The 27039-nt window shown below is 42.0% G+C and overlaps 11 non-coding genes across 11 annotated transcripts; all 11 read left to right on the top strand.

The window, feature by feature from the left end:
- Window positions 1-39: 39 nt before the first annotated feature.
- trnas-aga (transfer RNA serine (anticodon AGA)) lies at window positions 40-121 on the top strand. The gene has a single exon. It is a non-coding gene; the product is annotated as a tRNA-Ser (tRNA).
- Window positions 122-298: 177 nt separating this feature from the next.
- Window positions 299-370, top strand: trnah-gug (transfer RNA histidin (anticodon GUG)). Its single transcript has one exon. It is a non-coding gene; the product is annotated as a tRNA-His (tRNA).
- A 959-nt stretch (window positions 371-1329) lies between these two features.
- Window positions 1330-1401, top strand: trnah-gug (transfer RNA histidin (anticodon GUG)). The gene has a single exon. It is a non-coding gene; the product is annotated as a tRNA-His (tRNA).
- A 12641-nt stretch (window positions 1402-14042) lies between these two features.
- On the top strand, window positions 14043-14113 carry trnag-ccc (transfer RNA glycine (anticodon CCC)). Its single transcript has one exon. It is a non-coding gene; the product is annotated as a tRNA-Gly (tRNA).
- A 247-nt stretch (window positions 14114-14360) lies between these two features.
- trnag-gcc (transfer RNA glycine (anticodon GCC)) lies at window positions 14361-14431 on the top strand. Its single transcript has one exon. It is a non-coding gene; the product is annotated as a tRNA-Gly (tRNA).
- A 1201-nt stretch (window positions 14432-15632) lies between these two features.
- On the top strand, window positions 15633-15703 carry trnag-ccc (transfer RNA glycine (anticodon CCC)). The gene has a single exon. It is a non-coding gene; the product is annotated as a tRNA-Gly (tRNA).
- A 724-nt stretch (window positions 15704-16427) lies between these two features.
- Window positions 16428-16498, top strand: trnag-gcc (transfer RNA glycine (anticodon GCC)). The gene has a single exon. It is a non-coding gene; the product is annotated as a tRNA-Gly (tRNA).
- Window positions 16499-17222: 724 nt separating this feature from the next.
- On the top strand, window positions 17223-17293 carry trnag-gcc (transfer RNA glycine (anticodon GCC)). The gene has a single exon. It is a non-coding gene; the product is annotated as a tRNA-Gly (tRNA).
- A 1042-nt stretch (window positions 17294-18335) lies between these two features.
- Window positions 18336-18406, top strand: trnag-gcc (transfer RNA glycine (anticodon GCC)). The gene has a single exon. It is a non-coding gene; the product is annotated as a tRNA-Gly (tRNA).
- A 247-nt stretch (window positions 18407-18653) lies between these two features.
- On the top strand, window positions 18654-18724 carry trnag-ccc (transfer RNA glycine (anticodon CCC)). The gene has a single exon. It is a non-coding gene; the product is annotated as a tRNA-Gly (tRNA).
- Window positions 18725-19130: 406 nt separating this feature from the next.
- trnag-gcc (transfer RNA glycine (anticodon GCC)) lies at window positions 19131-19201 on the top strand. Its single transcript has one exon. It is a non-coding gene; the product is annotated as a tRNA-Gly (tRNA).
- The last annotated feature ends 7838 nt before the right edge of the window (window positions 19202-27039 follow it).

Below are 27039 nucleotides of genomic sequence, written 5' to 3'. Positions count from 1 at the left end.
GCACAATATGTGTACTAGGCATAAAGAAATGGCAGTCTTGTAGTCGTGGCCGAGTGGTTAAGGCGATGGACTAGAAATCCATTGGGGTCTCCCCGTGCAGGTTCGAATCCTGCTGACTACGTCCTCCCCCTTTTTAAAATTGCAGCAGTCGTCAATTGTTTGCATTTCCATTGTTTCTTGGGAAAAGCGTTGTGCTGGTAGGAGGAGAAAAACAACAGAGTGTTCTCACTGAAGAGAAAGGGCCTTATCACAGGGAGGAACATACCACACATAAGTCACAACGGCTGTTTCGTAGCTCGCCGTGATCGTATAGTGGTTAGTACTCTGCGTTGTGGCCGCAGCAACCCCGGTTCGAATCCGGGTCACGGCAGGTTTTTCAAGGTGACATTGGTGTCGCACTCTGTGTTGCCATCCGTTATCTCCAGCCTTCTTTTAGTGCAGGCTGTGCTAATGGCACGTCCTGAATGTTTACGTTTCCTAAAGTGTGGAAGACTAGGGATATGATATAAGAGAAATAGGATCTTTAATGCCAGCATGCTGTGTAGATAAGTACTGATCAAGTCACGCTTCTAAGGCATGGAAGGAATCTTTTCAATTGTTGAGTGTCCATTCATTGCCACAACAGCAGAAAGACATTCTGCAGTTATCATTGATCTATTTAATGTCTCCTACATGACATGAAGTCCAAACTATTGTGTTGTACTGATGTCTACACCTACAAAAACCATAAACCCAACCTCAAAGTAACCTGTCGTGTTTTAGCAACATCCACACCAACCATAAGCTTAAAACCCCATCTCACGGTAAACTTTAGTGTACTGTAAAGGTCTGCGCCGACCACAGCCCAAACCTTGCCTACTTGTAAATTACTGTTTTGGAGCCCGGATAGCTCAGTCGGTAGAGCATCAGACTTTTAATCTCAGGGTCCAGGGTTCAAGTCCCTGTTCGGGCGTGTGACGCTCATTTTGTGGAGCCACAGCTTTTGCTGTTGAGCTATCGCTTGATCAAAGTTTCATCTGGATGCACAATATGTGTACTAGGCATAAAGAAATGGCAGTACAGGTAGTCTTGTAGTCGTGGCTGAGTGGTTAAGGCTATGGACTAGAAATCCATTGGAGTCTCCCCGCGCAGGTTCGAATCCTGCCGAGTATGTCCTCACCCTTTTTAAAATTGCAACAGTCGTCAATTGTTTGCATTTCCATTGTTTCTTGGGAAAAGCGTTGTGCTGGTAGGAGGAGAAAAACAACAGAGTGTTCTCACTGAAGAGAAAGGGCCTTATCACAGGGAGGAACATACCACACATAGGTCACAACGGCTGTTTCGTAGCTCGCCGTGATCGTATAGTGGTTAGTACTCTGCGTTGTGGCCGCAGCAACCCCGGTTCGAATCCGGGTCACGGCAGGTTTTTCAAGGTGACATTGGTGTCGCACTCTGTGTTGCCATCCGTTATCTCCAGCCTTCTTTTAGTGCAGGCTGTGCTAATGGCACGTCCTGAATGTTTACGTTTTCTAAAGTGTGGAAAACTAGGGATATGATATAAGAGAAATAGGATCTTTGATGCCAGCATGCTGTGTAGATAAGTACTGATCAAGTCACGCTTCTAAGGGATGGAAGGAATCTTTTCAATTGTTGAGTGTCCATTCATTGCCACAACAGCAGAAAGACATTCTGCAGTTATCATTGATCTATTTAATGTCTCCTACATGACATGAAGTCCAAACTATTGTGTTGTACTGATGTCTACACCTACAAAAACCATAAACCCAACCTCAAAGTAACCTGTCGTGTTTTAGCAACATCCACACCAACCATAAGCTTAAAACCCCATCTCACGGTAAACTTTAGTGTACTGTAAAGGTCTGTGCCGACCATGTGGTGGTTTTCTCTTTTCTTCAATGCTCAGCAAAGTCAAATGGTTTTGATTTCAGAAGAGTTCTTTATTGTCGACAACAAAGGAGATTTTTCAGGAGACCCCCAGTAGCATCTCTGCCTGAAAATTCTGCCTCCCTAATCTCCTGGCCTGTTTAAATACACTTTGACAACAATTATTTTCCTTTGTTCTCCATACATTACACAAGATCCCTCCTAGTTTAACCCCTAACCCCAAATTGCACCTCTGACATCTGTTTCCTGAGACACCTCAGGCTCTTTTACCGCTCTCTTTTCATCCCTTCTTTTATGACCCCTAGTTGTTTCCTCAAGCCATTTCCCATGTCCAATTGTTTTAATGGTATGCAAGTCTACAAGCAGATTATACACATATAACCTGAATATATAGATTAACTTCACACTCCAAAGAGCACAAAATCCACCTCATATAATCCCTCCTCTTAAGACTTTAAGTCTTAATAATCTTGCTTTTGGCCCATAGTGCAACTCCATGACCTAGCCCTCAGTTATACTACCTAATGACAAATATATGTCACAGTATTATTACAAATGACCAAATCATGTAATTGCACTTTGGAATAAAATCGAGCCAAACTTCTGCGCCCACTATTGACGAGGACACAGTAAAAGACTCGATTCTATTTTGTTGTTATCATAAAAGGTATTGTTTTAAGCATACAGGTGGTTATACTTTGCTTCTGGGGGTCATGGTTATTTAACACACAGTAAAAAATAAAATTAAAATATCAAAATAAAATAAAAAATAAACATAACATAACCCAATCTCTCAATATATGGTCACAACATAATATTCTAATCTAACATCCCCACACATAATCCATAACATAATATTCTAATCTAACATCCACACACATAATCCATAGAGTATGTTGATCTTCAGCCCAGATACTTTGCGTATCGTAGAGAGCCGCCGTTTTGGGGTAGAGGTTACTAGCACTTAACACCCAAGGCATGGATCCTCATTATTCATCATCCTCCTCTTCATCTGAACTATCTGAATATTCATCACTTGTTACTGTTTTTGAGTCTAAATTTGGTTGGAATGCCCATTTTTGTGGGAGCCCCTTTTGATTAATTTCTAGCATAATTTTTTCACTTTCCTGATATTGCATTATTGACATTTGTTTTGCTGTGGCTTTGATGACTAATGATCTTAATATTGGAAATATACAACACAACAATAATCCTCCCATTCCTACTGCAACTCCTAAAAATATTCCAATTTTTGCTAACCTAGCTCCCCATGCACCAAGTTTCAGATCAAACCAGTCCCACATCTTTTCATCTTTTCCTGCATTTGTAGCCATTTCTTCTTGCAATTGTTTCAGTTTTGTCATTGCTTTTGTAAATGTTCCTTCTGGTGCAGTATTATTTGGAATATATGTGCAACATAAGCTGCCAAAAAAGACACACACACCGGACTTATCTGCTAATATCCAATTGAGTGCTAATCTATTTTGCCATGTCATCTTACTAGTTGCATCCAATTGCTCTCCTAATGAGATTAAGGCTTCATTAGTGTAATTGATGAATCGCTGCTGATTGTAGTAAATATAATTTATCCATTCTGTATTTTTATTTGGAGAAATCCAAAGAAGTATTGATTCAAGTCCTGATTTAACTTCATCTCTTGCTTTGAATTGATTTGGTATACCTCTGGGTTGTCCTATTGCATCTATATACACTTGTGGATCTGGACTATAACTTCTTTTGATCCTGTAGTTAACTGTGTTATTATTACCAAATGTAGCCTCTAAATCCCATTCTACTATTTGAACTTCTTGTACTAACCTCACTCTAGTACATTTCCCTCTCCACCCTAGAGGCAAAGACGATAAAAGCTTTCTGTTTCCACACACCCAAAAGAAATCTGCTAATGGCAAAGTTTGATCTTTATATCTATCTATGTCAGGTAATGCTATGGTCTGATTTTCACAATTTTCAGCTGGAGTTATTATTTTTCCTTTATGTGTTCCTGTCCCTCGAAAGAGTGGGAAATCACGAGAATCATCATAATTTCTAACCTTTTTTGTGTCTAAATTCCAAGTAATGCTGCATTTCCCTTTAAACTGTCCCACATTAATGGTTCCTATGGGCTTAACAAAACACTCATACTCTTTACTATAATCAATAGTATACCATAATGGGATCTCTACTGGACCATTTTGTATTTTTAATTTGTCACTAATACCGAAACTTCTACATTTAGCCCTTAATCTAGCTACATGTTTGAAGAGGAGATGATGTTTAGAATGACTCAAGTAGCCTAAGCATTCAGCCGGACAAAAAAGTCTCCAGTCATTTTCCATTTGGCAAAAGTCTCTATTGAATTGAGCACAGTGTTCATAAGTGAACGGATTAGGAACAACTACTACTTGACTCATTGGTGTCTTCGTACAGAACAGGCAGTCTTTCTTTTTTATTTCTGCTGTAGTATATGTTGCCCATTCAAACCACTGATAACTTTGCGCCATTTCCCAAAGTTCATCCAGTTTAATGTTGTCTTCCAATATACTGTCCACATTTCTCCTCTGTTTTCCACCTCCTTCAATGAGGCTTGAATTACTGTTTAACTCCAGAAATGACTGAATTGTTGTTGATATTGGAGTATCATTGAATGTTTGACTCATGTAACCCAAAGTTATGTTATCTTGTGGAGGTATAGTAGTATTATTAGAGTTATTGTACTCTGAAGACATGAAGTTATTTACAGCCTGATAAGTGTGATTAAAATCTTGAGTCTTGGGATCCGCCGTGGTGATGTTTTCCATCCCTTCAATTTGTTGCATCTTTATCATATTTAGGCATATTATGAGAGTTATGAGTTTTATGCTTCTATTCACCTCCTTCTGCCACATTTTGTACATCATTGTTGCCTTCTATGTGGTTTTCTGGCTCACTTGTTTCTAGCTGGTGCGTTTCTCCTCCGGACTTTTTTACTGGAACCGTTGTGCAGTGATTCAGATGATACCAGCAGGTACTTCCTTCCACTTGGACAGCTGTTGGAGTTGCTCTTATAACTCGATATGGTCCTTCTCTCCTAGCCTCATTCCATTTCCGCCGGAACACCTTTAGGTACACTTGGTCCCCTGGCACGACTGGACCTGGCGTTTCCACTTCCTCACGAACCCCCTTCCTGGTTTCCTGCACATAAATAGCTTTGTGTATGGCAGTTAGATTCTTCATGTATGACCGTAATTCCATTTGCAATTGTTCTAATGGGGGTCCTTTATAGGGACCCCGACAAAACGGCACAGGCATTGGACGTCCGGTTAACATTTCATGCGGTGTTAGATGTGTGTTTCTGTTAGTTTGCATGCGATAACTCATTAAAGCAAGAGGCAAAGCATCAACCCAGTTAAGATTAGTACTTGCACATATTTTATTGAGTTTGGCTTTAATGGTTCCATTCACTCTCTCAACCATTCCCTGAGATTGTGGATGGTAAATGCATCCTAATCTTTGCTTAATTCTCAATTGTTGCAGTACTTGTTTAACTGTCTTTTGTATGAATGCTGATCCATTATCTGAACTTATTTCTGATGGTATTCCAAATCGTGGAATTATTTCTCTTGTCAAAAATTTAATTACAGTTCCTGCTCCCTGATCTGCTGATGGCACTGCCTCCACCCACCTGCTAAACCTATCAATTACCACAAGCATGTATCTTTTGCCTTGCACTCGTTTTATCATATCCACATAGTCTATTACTAAGTGTTTGAATGGCCCTTCTGGTACTGGTATATGACTTATTGGTGTTGCTGTTCCCTTTCTTACATTGTGTTTTGCACAAATTTCACATGTGGACAAAAATTCACTAATCATTGCATTTAAGTAAGGAGACCAATATCCTTGCTGTTTAATTTTCCTTATCACTTTACCTTTTGAACAATGATCAAATCCATGTGCATCTGCAATGAGAATATTTAGTAATGATGTTGGTGCAACAGTTTGCCCTTCATGATTACGCCAAATATTTAGTGAATCTTTTTTAGCTCCCCTTTGATGCCACATAGATTGTTCATAGACACTTGCTTGTTGTTGAATTCGCACAATATCATCTAATTGTGGTTCAGGCTCTATTAGTACTATTGGAGTTAGAATTGCTACCCGACATCCTGATGCTTTTTTAGCTTCTGAATCAGCTACATTATTTCCCTTAATGACAAAATCATTTCCTTTTTTATGAGCTTGACATTTGATGACTGCTAGTCGTTTTGGTTGCATCATAGCAGAAATCAATTGTCCTATCTGTTCAGCATGTTGGATGGGGGACCCATCAGTTTTCTTAAAACCTCTTTGTTTCCACACTGCCCCAAACAAATGACATACACCATGTGCATATGCTGAATCAGTGTAAATGTTAGCTGTTTGTCCTTTTGCTAACTGGCATGCTGCTGTAAGAGCTTTTAATTCTGCTAACTGAGCAGAGCATGGTTGTACACACTGTTGAGATATTACTGGAACAAAATTCTCTTTTTCCTTTTTTATTACTGCAAATCCTGTATGAACTCCTAAATGGTCTCTATAACTAGATCCATCTACAAAATATGTGACTTCTGTCTCAGGGAAGGGTACAGACTCCAAATCAGGTCTTAATCTAGTAAATGCCAATGAGTTTGCTACACAGTCATGTGGCTGTCCTTCAAAATCCAATGGAATTAACTCAGCTGGGTTTACTGTCTTACATCGTTTAATGGTAATGTCTGGATATGTCAAAAGTGTACAGTATGTTAAGATGCGGGCCTGAGTAAGCACAAATTTCCCTTGTTCTAATAATTCCACCGTTTTGTGATGTGTATAAATAGTAACTGGATACCCCATGGTAATTGTAGATGCTTTCTCATAAGCATAATACACTGCTGCTAGACCCTGTTGGTGACATGGTGGGTACCCCTGTGCTGTATTGTCTAGTTTAGTGCAATAGTATGCTATAGGCTGTTTTTTCCTCCCACTACATGTCTCTTGCAATAATACAGCTGATGCATAACCATCAGCTCTATTTGCCACATATAAGAAAAATTCTTTGGAATAATCTGGGTTTCCCAGAGCAGGTGCTTTTTGAAGTTCTTTTTTCATTGACTCAAATGCTATGATTGCATCTGTGTTCCATTTTACTGGATTTTTTAAGTTTTCTACTCCTGCCTGTTTCATGATTTCTCTCAAAGGTGCTGTTTTTATGGCATAATCCTCAATCCAATCAGCACTGAAACCAGTCATTCCTAGAAATGTCATCATCTGGCCTACAGTCTTTGGCATTGGTGATTTACTTATACCTTCTAACTGATCTGGAGCTATAGCTCGTGTGCCAAAGGCAATCAATCGTCCTAAGTACTCAACCTGTGACTGACAGTACTGTGTTTTATTTTTGGATACTTTATGACCTCCTTCAGCTAACTTTGTTAGTACTTTGATGGAATCTCTATGGCATTGTTCCAGGGATGGAGAGCAAATAATTAAATCATCTACATATTGTATTAACGTACTCTCCATCATCACCTCCTCCAAATCTGCTTTAAGAATTTGATTAAATACATGTGGAGAGTGTTTAAATCCTTGTGGCATTCTGGTGTATGTATACTGTTTACCAGCATAGGTAAATGCAAACAAATATCTACTTTCCTCTGCCAACGGTACACTGAAATAGGCTGAACAAAGATCAATTACAGTAAAGTATTTGGCATCAGGAGGAATATTTGTTAGGAGAGTATGTGGGTTTGGAACTTCAGCCGTAAAATCTTCGACTATATCATTGATTGCCCTTAGATCATGAACTAGACGCCATCTGTTTTTGTCTGGTTTGATTACAGGCATAATTGGAGTATTACAGTAACTAGTTGTTTCTACTAATACTCCTGCTTTCACCAATCCTTCAATTGTGTTTCTTATGCCTGCTACAGCATCAGGTCGTAAAGGGTACTGTGCTTTTCTAGGCAATTGTGCATTTGGTTTAATCTTAACCCTCACTGGGCTGGCTGATTGAATTAGCCCAACATCTGTATCATGCAATGACCATAATTTAATTGGTACTTGACTTTCCATTTCCTTAAACAATTCAGTTTCTGAACTATCTGTTAATTCTGACATTGTATTCATTTGTGTCATTTTTTCTTCACTTAGAATTACTTCCTGAGGTATTCCCAACAATTTGGTTGCACATACAATTTTGATGTATTTTTTGTCAGAAGACTGAAAAATTAATGGATGTTCTGTAGTCTCCCACCTACTCTTTTCTGCTTGTTCCATCATCGGGCCTAAATCTTTTGTTTCCCAATTTCTTCCCACATACATGGCTATATGTGGAATTGAACCTATTACATTAAACCATTTCTCTACAAATCCTTCTCTTGGTATATGTAATGCTGCTCCCTGTTGCCCTACAATCATGTATTGTGAAACAATTTCAATTTGTTGTCCCTCAGTATTTTCTTGCCATTCCTTTTCTAAGCTCAAATCTCTTTTTGTATCATACATCATTGTACAATGAAACCCTGATTGTGGCATTTTTGAGTCAGGAATTTGTGCTTCAATGTATTTTCCCCACTTATTAATTGTCTCCCATACTTCTTTATCTATTTGCCCTATCCAATAGATATTAGCCTTTGGTTCTGCAACCATCATTTGAGTGTCAATTCCTTTTGCATCAATATATACACCCTCAGGGGAACACCAAATGTGTAAACCTAATTTACACAGTGCATCTCTTCCTAGTAAATTGACAGGAGTCTGAGTTGAAACAAGAATGGGTAAAGTAACACTTTGATTTTTAGTTTCTATGCACACTGGCGAAGTCATTGGAATTAACTGTGTTTTTCCCGAGAATCCTACAGTCTTTGCATATTTACCAGACAGGGGAAGATGAGCAGCATAATTTGCATTAATAGATGTGTACACAGCCCCTGTATCAAGAAGCATTGGTATTGTTTTACCCTCTATTTTGATTGGTAACATTGGTTCTTGACTAGAATTTGTTGTTATCATTGGAAGCTGATTTTCCCCTGCAGGATTCTCTGGGCCCCATCAATATCCCTGATTTGGACCTCTATATGAATTAACTGGGCCTTGGTTTGAATTTGGATGGGGCTGATGCCATCCCCCCCTTACACCACAAGGAGACTCCCATGGATTTGTGGGACAATGTCTCTTGTTGTGTCCTGTTAGTCCACACCCCCAACAGACACCAGGGGGCGTCAGTGCATAGGGTTTGCTTGTCCCCTTCTGCTCTCTTTGTGTTGACCTTTTCTGCCACCTTGCCTCTGGCTCTTGTGCGTAGACGTTAATGATTGGTGGGGTCATCTGGTTTCGGTGCAATAGGTAACCTGCAGATGGGCTTGGCTGAGTCATTGGTGGTGCTGCTGTAATTGGAGCCATCATAGCTTCATCCCCCTCCTCTGTCACTACAGCTGCCTGGACCTTCTTTTTGCTCTTTCTGGTCAGTTCCTCCAGCTGTAGCTGAGTTAGTTTTCTCTGCAACTCACTCTCTTGCTTTTTAAGTCGTTGTTCAGTCTTTCTGTACTGGTCAACAGCATGGGACACATAATCACAAAACTCCTTATGTGACTTAGAGTTCAGGCCAACTACATCTTCCAGTCGGCTTTTAACTGCACAAGGCAAAGAGTCAATTATGGCTTGTCTAAACAGTGTAGCCATTATTGGGTCCTTTTCAGGATCACCCTCAGTGTCCTCCCTCCATCTTTTCAAATGTCTTTGCACATATGCTATTGGGTTTTCAACTTCCCCCAGCTGGTCCCCTTTTAACATCTTTGGGTCAAGTCTGAGAGGATATTCAACACGTAAAGCCAACCATATTGCAGGTCTAAACGGATCAAAAACAGTTCCATCAGCATACTGAGTGTTTACAGCTCTTTCCAGGTCAGCAGCTTGAAAGATTTCCCCCATCTTTGTAACTCCAACAGTCTTTGCAAGTAAAGCCTTTATGTCACCAATAGCAAGCATCCTTCCCACAGTGTTTTCTTCAAAAATCTTAATCCACTTTGCTGCCCCCTCGTGAATGTTTGGGAGTTTATTAACAAGGCCCTCCAAATCCTGAGATTGCCAAGGAATATATTGACCCTGTGTCCCTTTAATTAGAATGGGAAATTGTGGAGCAAATGACCTCTGTTTTTGTCCTTTTCCACATTTTCCATCTTCAACTGAAGACTCCTCCACTTCACTATCATTTTCTTTACTATCTGAGTGCACAATTCTGTGTTTTATGGTGTCATTTGCATCTTTTAGTAATTTTTCTGTGTCTTTCTGTTTTATGTATTCAATTTCTTCACCTCCCCCTTCAGCCCCAATTTCCTTGTTTACATGTCTCAGCTTTCCTAATGCTTCAACACACTCTACTTTGTTTGCACATTCGGTGTTCATTTTTTCTAATGCCTCCCGTGCTTGTTTGTAACAATCTAGTGGTATATATGCCACACTTTCTTCCACCCCCGATTTTTTAGACTTTACTTCTTTTCCTACATCTGTTTCCTCCATCTCTATCTCTCCCTCTATTTTAAACTCCCCTGCTACACCCATTACACCTTTTAGAAGTGGAAACTGCCCTTCTGAGTGCATATAAGGTGGGGGGCTAGAGAACATCTTTTCTTTAGCTTCTGTTTCTTTTTCTGTCTCTTTCAACATTTTTCTTGCCTTTTTTATACTTTTCAGTTTATCCTGTCCTTCTTTTTTTAAACAGATTGAGAACCTCTAGTTCCTTTTCTCTTTTTGTTTCTTTTTTTTCTTTGTCATGATGCCTCTTATTTTATAATTTTTTATCATTATCTCCAATTCACCACATAACTCTACATCAAATGACCCTCCTGTTGGCCATTGTGGCACCATATTTTTTGTTCTTGTCTGCCACTTTTTTGAGTATTTATTGATCAGATCCCTACATAATGGATATTTTAATCCTAAACTTTCCACTGGAGTGTTTGCTATAGTTCTTCCTCTCTCTGTACTTACAATTTTATTTTACTTTTACCTCTATATTTTTACAAATATATTTTTCTTTATTTTAACCTGTCCTCTTATTGGTGTAAACTATCCACCCTATATTTTATTATTATTACTTTTTAATTTATTCCTTTCTTTATAATATTCTTTTATATGCACACCCAGTTTTCTTTACTTTATCCTCCACTTTTCTGTCCTCTATCCCTTTATTTACTTAGTTTTATGCTATTTATTATATTTATCTATTTTTAAATTACTCTTCCACTTTCCTCTTCTTGATTCTTTGAATAGCTATATATATTTTTCTTTTTTCTCTAATACATATGCACTCTCATTCAAACAAGCATTCTTTCATTCCACCTTTATTGCAAACACACTTCTAAGTTGCATTCATACAATATCCCGTTTATCCTAACGAGCTTATACATTCAAATCAGTTTTTACTGCATACATTCATGTACTCTGCATTCGCTCTTTATCCCTTTTTATGATAAAGGGCTTATTCTTTCATACATTCCTCTCAATGCGACACTAGGGGCGTCCGTCTCTAGACAATCTCACCTAAGAGATATCCAGAAGGGGGCGCCACCCCCTGAGTAACAATTACAAGTTAACGTTTAAACAATGTCCATCAAGGCCCACTCATTGTTAAACACAGATTGTTGCATGCAACACTTTTCTTCTGAACTCAAAACCCTATTTCCCTTTTTACTTTTTAGCTTTTTAAATTTGGAGAAACAGTTCAAGTGCCTTTACCATCACAAGCGGATTCTGGCAGAGCAACAAAACTTGTAAGCAAAAATCGCTCACCTGATTTTCGTGGCCACAGTTCTGTTGCTCTTCCAGTCCCGCAAGCGTGGTCGTCACTGCCTGCTCCTTTCCTGCGCACCCAGGGTCGCCAATAATGTGGTGGTTTTCTCTTTTCTTCAATGATCAGCAAAGTCAAATGGTTTTGATTTCAGAAGAGTTCTTTATTGTCGACAACAAAGGAGAACTTTCAGGAGACCCCCAGTAGCATCTCTGTCTGAAAAATTCTGCCTCCCTAATGTGCTGGCCTGTTTAAATACACTTTGACAACAATTGTTTTCCTTTGTTCTCCATATATTACACAAGATCCCTCCTAGTTTAACCCCTGATTCCAAATTCCACCTAGGTTAACCCCTGACCCACACCTGGTGACTATACAACTTATCCATTTCTTGTGATATGGTAATTCTTCCAATGGTATGCAAGTCTACAAGCAGATTATACACATACAATTTGAATATATAGATTAACTTCACATATTAAAGAATATAAAATCCTCCTCAAGACCTGGGTCCGATTCCCAGCCAATGCAATTTCTTTTTTGTGTTGCTACTCTTCCAGCTATGGGTAACAGCCTTGCAGCAATCACACCCCACTAATACAGCAGCATGAGCATATCAGCATTGGTGGTTTAGTGGTAGAATTCTCGCCTCCCACACAGGAGACCTGGGTCCGATTCCTGGCCAGCGCAGTTCACTTTTTGTGTTGCTAATCTTCCAGCTCTGGGTAACAGCCTTGCAGCAATCACACCCCACTAGGACAGCAGTATGAGCATATCAGCATTGGTGGTTCACTGGTAGAATTTTCGCCTGCCACTTGGGAGACCCTGGTCCGGTTCCTGGCCAATGCAAACCCTGTTTTGTGTTGCTACTGTTCCAGCTCTGGGTAACAGCCTTGCAGCAATCACACCCCACTAGGACAGTGGTATGAGCATATCAGCATTGGTGGTTCAGTGGTAGAAGTCACGCCTGCCATGCGGGAGACCCGTGTGCGTTTCCCGGCCAATGCAAATCCTGTTTTGTGTTGCTACTCTTCCAGCTCTGGGTAACAGCCTTGCAGCAGTCACACCCCACTAGGGCAGCAGTTTAAGCATATCAGCATTGGTGGTTCAGTGGTAGAATTGTCGCCTGCCACGCAGGAGACCCGGGTCCGATTCCCGGTTAATGCAAATCCTCTTTTGTATTGCTACTCTTACATCTCTGGGTAACAGCCTTGCAGCAATCACACCCCACTAGGAGAGCAGTAATAGCATATCAGCATTGGTGGTTCAGTGGTGGATTTCTCGCCTCCCACGCGGGAGACCCGGGTCTGATTCCCGGCTAATGCAATTCGGGTTTTGTGTTGCTACTCTTCCAGCACTGGGTAACAGCCTTGCAGCAATCACACCCCACTAGGACAGATTTATGATTATAACAGCATTGGTGGTTTAGTGGTAGAATTTTCGCCTGCCACGCGGGAGACCCGGGTCCGATTCCCGGCCAATGCAAATCCTCTTCTGTGTTGCTATTCTTTCAGCTCTGGGTAACAGCCCCTAGTGGGTAGCAATCACACCCCACTAGGACAGATGTTTGAGCATATCAGCATTGGTGGTTCAGTGGTAGACTTCTTGCATGCCATGCGGTAGACCTGGGTCCGATTCCCGGCCAATGCAATTTCGTTTTTGTGTTGCTACTCTTCCAGCTCTGGGTAACAGCCTTGCAGCAATCACAACCCACTAGGACAGCAGCATGAGCATATCAGCATTATTGGTTCACTGGTAGAATTCTCACCTCCCACGCGGGAGACCCGGGTCCGATTCCTGGCCAATGCAATTCTTGTTTTGTGTTGCTAATCTTCCACCTCTGGGTAACAGCCTTGCAGCAATCACACCCCACTAAGACAGCAGTATGATCATATCAGCATTGGTGGTTCACTGGTAGAATTCTCGCCTGCCACGTGGGAGACCCTGGTCCGGTTCCTGGCCAATGCAAACCCTGTTTTGTGTTGCTACTCTTCCAGCTCTGGGTAACAGCCTTGCAGCAATCACACCCCACTAGGACAGTTGTATAAGCATATCAGCATTAGTGGTTCAGTGGTAGAATTCTCGCCTGCCATGCGGGAGACCCGGGTCCGATTCCCGGCCAATGCAAATCATCTTTTGTGTTGCTACTCTTACAGCTCTGGGTAACAGCCTTGCAGCAATCACACCCCACTAGGACAGCAGTATGAGCATATCAGCATTGGTGATTTAGTGGTAGAATTCTCGCCTCCCACACAGGAGACCTGGGTCCGATTCCCGGCTAACGCAGTTCCCTTTTTGTGTTGCTTCTCTTCCAGCTCTGGGTAACAGCCTTGCAGCAATCACACCCCACTAGGAGAGCAGTATGAGCATATCAGCATTGGTGGTTCAGTGGTAGAATTCTCGTCTCCCATGCGGGAGACCTGGGTCCGATTCCCGGCCAATGCAATTCCTGTTTTGTGGTGCTACTCTTTCAGCTCTGGGTAACAGCCTTGCAGCGATCACACCCAACTAGGAAAGCAGTATGACCATATCAGCAGTGGTGGTTCACTGGTAGAATTCTTGCCTGCCACTCGGGAGACCCGGCTCCAATTCCTGGCCAATGCAAACCCTGTTTTGTGTTGCTACTCTTCCAGCTCTGGGTAACAGTCTTGCAGCAATTACACCCCACTAGGACAGTTGTATAAGCATATCAGCATTGGTGGTTCAGTGGTAGAATGCTCGCCTGCCACGCGGGAGACCCGGGTCCGATTCCCGGCCAATGCAAATCCTCTTTTGTGTTGCTACTCTTACAGCTCTGGGTAACAGCCTTGCAGCAATCACACCCCACTAGGACAGCAGTATGAGCATATCAGCATTGGTGGTTTAGTGGTAGAATTCTCACCTCCCACACAGGAGACCCGGGTCCGATTCCCGGCCAATGCAATTTCTTTTTTGTGTTGCTACTCTTCCAGCTCTGGGTAACAGCCTTGCAGCAATCACACCCAACTAGGACAGCAGTATAAGCATATCAGCAGTGGTGGTTCACTGGTAGAGTTCTCGCCTGCCATGCGGGAGACCTGGGTCCGATTCCTGGCCAATGCAAATCCTGTTTTGTGTTGCTACTCTTCCAGCCCTAGGTAACAGCCTTGCATCAATCACACCCTACTAGGAGAGCAGTATGAGCATATCAGCATTGGTGGGTCAGTGGTAGAATTCTCGTCTCCCACACGGGAGACCTGGGTCTGATTCCCGGCCAATGCAATTCCTGTTTTGTGTAGTTAATCTTCCAGCTCCGGGTAACAGCCTTGCAGCAATCACACCCCACTAAGACAGATGTTTGAGCATGTCAGCAGTGGTGGTTCAGTGGTAGACTTCTTGCCTGCCACGCGGTAGACCTGGGTCCGATTCCCGGCCAATGCAAACCCTGTTTTGTGTTGCTACTCTTCCAACTCTGGGTAACAGCCTTGCAGCAATCACACCCCACTAGGACAGTAGTATGAGCATATCAGCATTGGTGGTTCAGTGGTAGAAGTCACGCCTGCCATGCGGGAGACCCGTGTGCGATTCCCGGTCAATGCAAATCCTGTTTTGTGTTGCTACTCTTCCAGCTCTGGGTAACAGCCTTGCAGCAGTCACACCTCACTAGGGCAGCAGTATAAGCATATCAGCATTGGTGGTTCAGTGGTAGAACTGTTGCCTGCCACGCAGGAGACCTGGGTCTGATTCCCGGTTAATGCAAATCCTCTTTTGTATTGCTACTCTTACAGCTCTGGGTAACAGCCTTGCAGCAATCACACCCCACTAGGACAGCAGTATGAGCATATCAGCATTGGTGGTTTAGTGGTAGAATTCTCGCCTCCCACACAGGAGACCTGGGTCCAATTCCCGGCCAATACAGTTCCCTTTTTGTGTTTCTTCTCTTCCAGCTCTGGGTAACAGCCTTGCAGCAATCACACCCCACTAGGAGAGCAGTATTAGCATATCAGCATTGGTGGTTCAGTGGTAGAATTCTCGCCTCCCACGCGGGAGACCCGGGTCCGATTCCCGGCTAATGCAATTCCTATTTTGTGTTGCTACTCTTCCAGCACTGGGTAATAGCCTTGCAGCAATCACACCCCACTAGGACAGACTTATGATTATAACAGCATTGGTGGTTCAGTGGTAGAATTCTTGCCTCCCACGCGGGAGACCCGGGTCTTATTCCTGGCCAATGCAATTCCTCTTCTGTGTTGCTAATCTTCCACCTCTGGGTAACAGCCCCTAGTGGGTAGCAATCACAACCCACTAGGACAGCAGTATGAGCATATCAGCGTTGGTGGTTCAGTCGTAAAAATCCCATTTGTGACGCGGGAGGTCTGTTTTCCGGCAAATTCAATTCCTGTTTTTTGTTGCTACTCTTACAGCTCTGGGTAACAGCCTTGCGGAGGTTACACCCCACTAGGGCAGCAGTATAAGCATATGAGCATTGGTGGTTCAGTGGTAGGATTCTCGCCTGCCACGTGGGAGACCTGGGTCTGATTCCTGGCCAATGCAATTCTTGTTTTGTGTTGCCAATCTTCCAGCTCTGGGTAACAGCCTTGCAGCAATCACACCCCACTAGGACAGCAGTATGAGCATATCAGCATTGGTGGTTCACTGGTAGAGATCTCGCCTGCCACGTGGGAGACCCTGGTCCGGTTCCTGGCCAGTGCAAACCCTGTTTTGTGTTGCTATTCTTCCAGCTCTGGGTAACAGCCTTGCAGCAATCACACCCCACTAGGACAGTTGTATAAGCATATCAGCATTGGTGGTTCAGTGGTAGAATTCTCGCCTGCCACGCGGGAGACCCGGGTCCGATTCCCGGCCAATGCAAATCCTCTTTTGTGTTGCTACTCTTACAGCTCTGGGTAACAGCCTTGCAGCAATCACACCCCACTAGGAAAGCAGTATGAGCATATCAGCATTGGTGGTTTAGTGGTAGAATTCTCGCCTCCCACGCAGGAGACCTGGGTCTGATTCCCGGCCAACGCAGTTCCCTTTTTGTGTTGCTTCCCTTCCAGCTCTGGGTAACAGCCTAGCAGCAATCACACCCCACTAGGAGAGCAGTATGAGCATATCAGCATTGGTGGTTCAGTGGTAGAATTCTTGCCTCCCATGCGGGAGACCCGTGTCCGATTCCCGACCAATGCAATTCCTGTTTTGTGTTGCTACTTTTCCAGCACTGGGTAACAGCCTTTCAGCAATCACACCCCACTAGGACAGATTTATGATTATAACAGCATTGGTGGTTCAGTGGTAGAATTCTCGCCTGCCGCGCGGGAGACCCGGTTTCGATTCCCAGCCAATGCAAATCCTCTTTTGTGTTGCTACTCTTACAGCTCTGGGTAACAGCCTTGCAGCAATCACACCCAACTAGTACAGTAGTATGAGCATATCAGCAGCGGTGGTTCACTGGTAGAATTCTCGCCTGCCACGCAGGAGACCCGGGTCCGATTCCTGGCCATTGCAAATCCTGTTTTGTGTTGCAACTCTTCCAGCTCTGGGTAGCAGCCTTGCAGCAATCACACCCCACTAGGACAGTTGTATAAGCATATCAGCATTGGTGGTTCAGTGGTAGAATTCTCGCCTGCCACGCGGGAGACCCGGGTCCGATTCCCGGCCAATGCAAATCGTCTTTTGTGTTGCTACTCTTACAGCTCTGGGTAACAGCCTTGCAGCAATCACACCCCACTAGGACAGCAGTATGAGCATATCAGCGTTGGTGGTTTAGTGGTAGAATTCTCGCGTCCCACACAGGAGACCTGGGTCCGATTCCCGGCCAACGCAGTTCCATTTTTGTGTTGCTTCTCTTCCAGCTCTGGGTAACAGCCTTGCAGCAATCACACCCCACTAGGACAGCAGTATGAGCATATCAGCATTGGTGGTTCACTGGTAGAATTCTCGCCTGCCACGTGGGAGACCCTGGTCCGGTTCCTCTCCAATGCAAACCCTGTTTTGTGTTGCTACTCTTCTAGCTCTGGGTAATAGCCTTGCAGCAATCACACCCCACTAGGACAGAAGTACGAGCATATCAGCATTGGTGGTTCAGTGGTAGAATTCTTGCCTCCCACGCGGGAGACCCGGGTCCGATTCCTAGCCAATGCAATTCCTCTTCTGTGTTGCTAATCATCCAGCTCTGGGTAACAGCCCCTAGTGGGTAGCAATCACAACCCACTAGGACAGCAGTATTAGCATATCAGCGTTGGTGGTTCAGTCGTAAAAATTCCATTTGTGACGCGGGAGGTCTGTTTTCCAGCCAATTCAATTCCTGTTTTTTGTTGCTACTCTTCCAGCTCTGGGTAACAGCCTTGCAGAGGTCACACCCCACTAGGGCAGCAATATAAGCATATGAGCATTGGTGGCTCAGTGGTAGGATTCTCGCCTGCCACGTGGGAGACCCGGGTCTGATTCCTGGCCAATGCAATTCTTGTTTTGTGTTGCTAATCTTCCAGCTCTGGGTAACAGCCTTGCAGCAATCACACCCCACTAGGACAGCAGTATGAGCATATCAGCATTGGTGGTTCACTGGTAGAATTCTCGCCTGACACGTGGGAGACCCTGGTCCAGTTCCTGGCCAATGCAAACCCTGTTTTGTGTTGCTACTCTTCCAGCTCTGGGTAACAGCCTTGCAGCAATTACACCCCACTAGGACAGTTGTATAAGCATATCAGCATTGGTGGTTTAGTGGTAGAATTCTCGCCTGCCACGCGGGAGACCCGGGTCCGATTCCCGGCCAATGCAAATCCTCTTTTGTGTTGCTACTCTTACAGCTCTGGGTAACAGCCTTGCAGCAATCACACCCCACTAGGAAAGCAGTATGAGCATATCAGCATTGGTGGTTTAGTGGTAGAATTCTCGCCTCCCACGCAGGAGACCTGGGTCTGATTCCCGGCCAACACAGTTCCCTTTTTGTGTTGCTTCCCTTCCAGCTCTGGGTAACAGCCTAGCAGCAATCACACCCCACTAGGAGAGCAGTATGAGCATATCAGCATTGGTGGTTCAGTGGTAGAATTCTTGCCTCCCATGCGGGAGACCCGTGTCCGATTCCCGGCCAATGCAATTCCTGTTTTGTGTTGCTACTCTTCCAGCACTGGGTAACAGCCTTGCAGCAATCACACCCCACTAGGACAGAATTATGATTATAACAGCATTGGTGGTTCAGTGGTAGAATTCTCGCCTGCCGCGCGGGAGACCCGGTTTCGATTCCCAGCCAATGCAAATCCTCTTTTGTGTTGCTACTCTTACAGCTCTGGGTAACAGCCTTGCAGCAATCACACCCAACTAGTACAGTAGTATGAGCATATCAGCAGCGATGGTTCACTGGTAGGATTCTCGCCTGCCACGCAGGAGACCCGGGTCCGATTCCTGGCCATTGCAAATCCTGTTTTGTGTTGCAACTCTTCCAGCTCTGGGTAGCAGCCTTGCAGCAATCACACCCCACTAGGACAGTTGTATAAGCATATCAGCATTGGTGGTTCAGTGGTAGAATTCTCGCCTGCCACGCGGGAGACCCGGGTCCGATTCCCGGCCAATGCAAATCGTCTTTTGTGTTGCTACTCTTACAGCTCTGGGTAACAGCCTAGCAGCAATCACACCCCACTAGGACAGCAGTATGAGCATATCAGCGTTGGTGGTTTAGTGGTAGAATTCTTGCGTCCCACACAGGAGACCTGGGTCTGATTCCCGGCCAACGCAGTTCCATTTTTGTGTTGCTTCTCTTCCAGCTCTGGGTAACAGCCTTGCAGCAATCACACCCCACTAGGACAGCAGTATGAGCATATCAGCATTGGTGGTTCACTGGTAGAATTCTCGCCTGCCACGTGGGAGACCCTGGTCCGGTTCCTGTCCAATGCAAACCCTGTTTTGTGTTGCTACTCTTCCAGCTCTGGGTAATAGCCTTGCAGCAATCACACCCCACTAGGACAGAAGTACGAGCATATCAGCATTGGTGGTTCAGTGGTAAAATTCTCGCCTCCCACGCGGGAGACCCGGGTCCGATTCCTAGCCAATGCAATTCCTCTTCTGTGTTGCTAATCATCCAGCTCTGGGTAACAGCCCCTAGTGGGTAGCAATCACAACCCACTAGGACAGCAGTATTAGCATATCAGCGTTGGTGGTTCAGTCGTAAAAATCCCATTTGTGACGCGGGAGGTCTGTTTTCCAGCCAATTCAATTCCTGTTTTTTGTTGCTACTCTTCCAGCTCTGGGTAACAGCCTTGCAGCAATAACACCCCACTAGGACAGATTTATGATTATAACAGCATTGGTGGTTCAGTGGTAGAATTCTCGCCTGCCACGCGGGAGACCAGGTTTCGATTCCCAGCCAATGCAAATCCTCTTTTGTGTTGCTACTCTTACAGCTCTGGGTAACAGCCTTGCAGCAATCACACCCAACTAGTACAGCAGTATGAGCATATCAGCAGTGGTGGTTCACTGGTAGAATTCTCGCCTGCCACGCGAGAGACCCGGGTCCGATTCCTGGCCAATGCAAATCCTGTTTTGTGTTGCTACTCTTCCAGCTCTGGGTAACAGCCTTGCAGCAATCACACCCTACTAGGAGAGCAGTGTGAGCATATCAGCATTGGTGGTTCAGTGGTAGAATTCTCACTTGCCACGCGGGAGGCCTGGTGTCGATTCACGGCTATAACATTTGCTGTTTTGTGTGGCTCCTGTTCCAGCTCTGGTTGACGGCCTTTTAGCTCTCACACAACACAAAGGCAAGTAACAACATGGATTAGCATTGGTGGTTCAGTGGTAGAATTCTCACCTGTCACGTGGGAGACCCAGGTTTACTTCTCGGCTAATGCAATTACTGTTTTGTGATGCTACTCTTCCAGCTCTGGGTAACAGCCTTGTAGCAATCACACCCCACTTGGGCAGCAATATGAGTATATCCGTATTGGTGGTTCAGTGGTAGAATTCTCGCCTGCCATGCGGGACACATGAGCTCGATTCCCGTCTAGTGCAGTTGCTGTTTTGTGTGGCTCCTTTTCCAGCTACATGAACTGCCTTGCAGCACTGACTCCCCACAAGGGCAAAAGAACATATGTGCCAGCGTTGGTGTTTCAGTGGTAGAATTTTCGCCCGCCTTGTGGAAGAACTGGGTCTGATTGCCAGCCAATGCAGTTGCTGGTCTGTGTTGCTACTCTTCCAGCTGCATGTAACAGCATAGCAGCAATCACACCCCACTAGGGTAGGATAACATGTGTTTCAGCATTGATGGTTTAGTGCCCTATCATACGCGCGGCGCAACAGTATATTGCTAGTTTAAGCTTGACACAAGAGTCGTTTTGAGACGTTGCGCTACGCTGTTTAAATAGCAAATGCATTAGCGCTCATATGTGCACCCATAGGCATTCTGGTCTAAAAAAGAAGGTGTTCTGAGGCGCACTGCTGGCGCGTTGCTATTTTGAGAAACTAAAATAGATTTTTCATTAGACCAAAACAAACCCGGTCTAAACTCCTGCGCAGAGTTGCGCCTCGCTTACACACAATTCTCACCTGCCACGTGGGAGATTCGTGTCCGATTCCCGGCCAATGGCAAAATAATAAGCAGGTCAGCATTTGTGGATTTGTGTTGATTCCTGGCCAATGCAATTTATGTTGCTCCCCTTCCAGCTGCATGTAACCGCCTGGCAGCACTCGGAGCCCACAAGGGCAGGTGAACATGTGAGGCAGCAATGGTGGTTCAGTGGTTGAATTCTCGCCTCCCATGCAGGAGACCGGGGACTGATTCTTGGCCAATGCAGTTCATGTTTTGTGTTGCTCCTCTTCCAGCTGCATGTAACAGCCTTGCAGCACTCACACACCAAAAAGGCAAGGAAAGACATGTGTCAACATTGGTGGCTCAGTGGTAGAATTCTTGCCTGCTTATAGCCGTACCACCCTGGGAACAGTAGAAGACACTAGTGAGCGATATAGGGAGTGAACAGCTGCAGTTCGGAGAAAGGGTCTCCTTCATTTTAGAATATTTGTTTTGTGTTTGTTTGTGTTGTTTTTGTGAAGTGAAATAGAGTCTATTTTATTTTATTTTTTTAAACCACCTGAGAGCAGCATCTTGCTAACTGGAGGGTGTTTTTTTTTTTTTTTTGCACTTTTCCTGGGCATAAAATGGACGGTTCTGTGGCAAACGAAACTGGGCTGGATGCAGAGACTTTCTTGGCAAATGAAACTAGACTGAATGGAGGGACAAGAATGGTTAACGACAATGGACTAGACGATAAACAACGAGCTGGACAAAGGAAAAACTTGGTGGAAAAAAATATTTAAAAGAAGTAACAGTAATAGTGAATGCCGAAGAAGTAAATGAGGTAAGAGCTGTGGACATCATTAAAGCAGTGACAGACAAGTGTGGTCATGGGAAGATTCTGGCTTTGAGACTGAGGCAAGGAAAAGAGTTTGAACTAACTATGGAAAAGCAAGAAACATGTGAGGAATTGATCTATGAACTGTTGATTAAGGAAATGAACTGTTAAAATCAAAAAGCTGCAAAACAGGGATTATGTTGTTTCTTTCATGCACCTGCCAGTCTATCTTTATGACAGAGACATTTTAGAAAAATTAGAAGGATGGGGAGTTTATCCCATATCAAAAATAAAAAGAAGAGTTTACACAGGCACTGACATTGAGGACGGATCAAGGTTGTTTTAAATGGTTTAAAGTGGAAGATGCCCAAAGAGGATATTATTTTATGAAGAATGTTTATTTTAATGTATTTGTTTTGTGAAATTTCTGGAGTTTTTAAATGTTAATGTAATGTGATGATGTTTTAAATAAAAAAAATAAAACAAAAAAAGCACATTTTAATGGATTGTGCTGATTTTAAGTGCTATAAAGGTGAAGAAAAGGGACACTTTGCAAGGAATTGTAATAATGTCAAATGTCCAGAATTTAAACAATTTTTAAACAAGTGTGAATGTTGGATGGAAGGAGAGGAAGGAGGGGGAGCAAAACAAGAGGACGGACAGGTGCATGAAAGAAACAAGGAAGAAGAAGATTTAAAAACAAGGGTTATGTAGGAGGAAACAAACAACATAAGGGAAGAGAGAGGAAAAATGTGAACGAAAAACAGACGTCAGAACAAGAACAGTGGACACAAATGGAAATAACTGACAGTTTTAAAAACTTTTTAAATATGGTGGAAAACGATGAAATAAATAAGACTGATCAAGCCGAAGAAATGGAAAGTAATGGAGAAAAACTGACAGATTTTGTAGAGAAGAACAAAGTGGAAAGAGGACTAATAAGAAGAAGAACAATAAAGGTAAAACCAAATGTGGACAGTGCAAGAAAAAAGATGTTGACAAAGGTGCGAGTAAAAAATGTAAATAGGTATGAAGTGTTAAGAGGGCTGGAAGTGAGGTGGATTTTGTGCTCTTTGGAGTGTGAAGTTAATCTATACATTCAAATTGTATGTGTATAATCTGCTTGTAGACTTGCATACCATTAAAAGAATTAAGGTGCTATGTAGAAAAGGTCATAAAAAGAAGTGGATGAGAAGAGAGCTGGACAAAGCCTGAGTAAACAACTAATGTGTCTCAGGAAATGGATAAGAATAGAGCAACACATGTGTAAACAGATGACAGAGGTGGAATTTGGAGTCAAGGGTTAAACTAGGGGGGTCTTGTGTGATATATGTAGAAATAAAGGAAAAACAGATGACAGAGGTGGAATTTGGAGTCAAGGGTTAAACTAGGAGGGATCTTGTGTAATATATGGAGAACAAAGGAAAACAACGGATGTAAAGGGGTATTTAGGTAAGGCCAGGGCATGAGTGAGACAGAACTTTTCAGACAGGGATGCTACTGGGGGTCTCCTGAAAATTCTCCTTTGTTGTCGACAATAAAGTATATTCTTCTGATATTCATAACCTCCAGACTGAGTTTGATTTAGTAAGAGAAAAACCAAGAAAACCACTACAGAAGAAGATGATGAGAAATAATGATTTTTTACCCATTTTATTTATTTTTAACATGAATTTAATTTGTGTTTCTTTTATGGAAGGGGCTGTTAGTTGAGTGACAAAAATTGGTATGCAGATGTAGAGGATGAGACTAAAAATAATGGGTGGTTTTAATATTTTAATATCTTTCATCATGTTTTTAAACATTTTATTATGGAATGCAAGCGGTTTATTGAATGTGGAGAAATTTAAAAAAATGTTGGTGTTATGTAAAGAAGCTGATGTGATTGTTTTGCAAGAAACAAATTGGAAAAATTTAAGTTTAAAATGGTTCATGGTAAATGGGATGGTCAAATATATTTTAACAGTGGAGAGGATAAAGTGGATTATGGAGTAGTGATTTTAATAAAAAAAGGTATATATGAAAAAGAAAAGGTAATATTTGAGGATGGAGTTGGGAAAAGCATGGCGATGAAATTAGAAAAAGGTGAAGATAATTTCATAATTTATAATATTCATGCATCCAATGAAAAAAATGAAAAAGTGAACTTCTTTAAAATAGTTAGTATAAATGTAAAAAATGGCAGAATGTTATTGTAGTTTGAGATTTTAATACTGTTTTCACAGAATTAGATCTGGGTAGTAAGATGGTATATAGAAAAGACAAGGGGAGGGAGGAGCTACTGAAAATGATGACAATGTAATTTAATAGATGTGTGGAGAGAGAAATAAGACAAAGAGGGAATTTTCAAGAATGCAACTGGTTTTAAATGAGGTTAAGTAGGATTGATTATATGTTATGTAATGTAGAAATAAATGACTATATCAAAAGTGTATTTTACAAAAACCTTGGATTTAGTGATCATTCGATTTTTTGTGTGACGTTAGATTGTGTAAAAGTGAAAGGGGATTAGGTGTATGGATTTTGAACGCAACAATTTTAAAACATGAGACATACAAAGAAAAAATTCAACAAATAATTGTAAACAGTAAATTTGATAGAATGTATAGGGAAGATTAAAGAATATGGTGGGACAATGTTAAGTTAGACATAAAAAAATTTCAATAAAATATTGTAAAATTTAAAAAGAGTTAAAAATAATAAAGAAATACAAATAAGAAGGGAATTAGAAGACGAAATAAAAAGACTGCAAATAGGTCAAAATGAAGAGATTGAAAAATTCATATATTTACAAGAACAACTAAAAGAGATGGAAAATGAAAAATGATTATTTTGCTTACCCCATTGGCAGATTAATTTGCTCGTTTTAAGGAAAAACTCACTTAATATTGGCATATTATTTCTCAAAACAAATTAGAAAATTCTCTTTTATTTAAGATTTTTTAGATATTTGGACTTGAAACAAGACAAAAATATAAATAAAAAAAGCATTTTTTGCAGTGCAGTGTAGAATTTTCTTGCACTTTATTGGCATGAAAAAACTCCTGTTGTTGAGCTGTTAGGGCGCTGCTAATTGTTTTACTTTTTTATCTCGTTTGGCACCAGTGTAAGAGCTGAAGGCCTGATGCTTTGTTTCATAATGTCTTTTAATATTATATTCTTATATTAATGCAACTGATTCTTGGCAAATAAAAACAGATACATTTCCCACTGACCTCTGTGAAGAAATATTCTTTGCCCCAACGTGACTGAAACTTCCTGCACTGACTGTTGATTTTCCTTTTGTTTTGGTGTGCCATGGCTCGCCAAAATGTGATTATCAATCATGTTTCCTTCAGTTTGGTCGGTAAAGCCTGATTTATACTTCTGCGTCAGGTGACCGGCATAACCCACGGCGCAGGCGAAGGGCTATGCGTCAGCGCCGTAGCATACGTAGTTTGACGCAGAAGTATAAATCAGCCTTTAGGTTTACATCATAACAAGAAGTGCTGCCTAATTGAAGGCATGTAATAGTGACACCCGGTGGTAATTTATTGAATTACGTTTATTTTTGTATGGCGGGCTTGATTCTATTAATATTTATAAATGCCTCGCCGCCACAACACTGATTGCGGGCTGCAGATGGCCCGCGGGCTGTAGTTTGGACACCCCTTTTTTAAACAATGAGTTTTATAAGAGTTTTAGAGAAATTATAGCACCTGTTTTAAAAGTATATGATGAGGTTTTTAACAAAGAAGAATTAAGTGAAAGAATGAAGATAGGAATGATTAAAATGATAAACAAAAGAAGAGAAAGTCCTTTAGATCTGAAGAACAATTGGCCCTTAACAATGTTAAATACAGATTTAAAAATTTTAGCAAAGGTTTTAGCAAACAGACTAAGGAAAATATTACCTAAAATTATAAGCACTACACAGGCATATGGAGTAGAGGGGAGGGACATAATAGACACAGTTCAAAGTATAAGAGATACATTACTGTATACAAGGAGAAAAAAATTATTGGATATTTAATTAGTTTGGTTTTAGAGAAAACATTTGATAGAGTGGAACATGACTATTTGTTTGAAGTGATTAAAAACTTTGGATTTGGGGATAAATTTCGGAAAGGGATCAACATTTTTTATTACAATATTTTGACATGTATTAAATGCAATGTTTTTTATCGTAATGTTTTCAACCAACAAGGTCTGTAAGACAAGGATGTCCACTATCTGCACTACTGTACATATTAGTAGCTAAACCACTAGCAATAAAAGCAATCAATGGAGTAAAAGGAATACAAGTAGAAGAAAGAACCGAACTTGAACCAATATACCAGTATGAAGATGACACAACTTTGTTGGTTGAAGACATCCAAAGTGTAACAAAGGCAATGGGGATTTTAAAGAAGCATTGTAAAGGGACTGGAGCTAAGATTCATGTTGAAAAGAGCGTGTGTATGAGAATTGGAAGGGCAGATGTTTTACCTCAGCACATACATTTTAAGAAAGAGAATGAGCATATCAAGATTTTAGGCATTTGGATCTGTTTGGATTTTAATAAAGCAGATCATTTTAATTGGGAGGGAGTTTTAAAAGGGATGGAAATTAGATTGAGATATTGGAAACTGAGAAACCTGACATTGAAGGGAAAGGTTTTATTAATTAAATCTCTAATGCTATCAAAAATGTGGTATGTGCCGAGTGTTACCCCATTGCCTTGTGAATACTATAAAAGAATTAAAAAAAAATGTGTTTTAGATTTCTTAAGGGGAAAAGAAAGAGCAAAAATAGCATACGACGACACGTTGATTGGAGGGAAAGAAGTTGGGGGACTTGGGCTTTTAGACCCACTTTTAAGGGTGAAAACATTAAGGACAAAATTGGTAAAATGTTTTGTAGATGTTAAGATTAAAGCAGTGTGGAAAAATGTCATGCACTATTTTTTTTAAAGAAATGTGGTCGAGTAAATAAGGGATGTAGTGTATTATCTATGAAAACAAAAAAAGAAATGTGGACAGGTATACCAACATTTTATGAAGAGCTTTTAGAAGCTTGGGGAAACTTTTTAGAAAATGTGCTCATTGTACC

This window comes from Danio rerio, chromosome 4 (genome assembly GCF_052040795.2).
Source record: "Danio rerio strain M-AB ecotype USA chromosome 4, GRCz13ab, whole genome shotgun sequence".
In the NCBI taxonomy this organism is placed as follows: Eukaryota; Metazoa; Chordata; class Actinopteri; order Cypriniformes; family Danionidae; genus Danio; species Danio rerio.
This window is presented reverse-complemented; position numbering and strand designations above follow the sequence as displayed.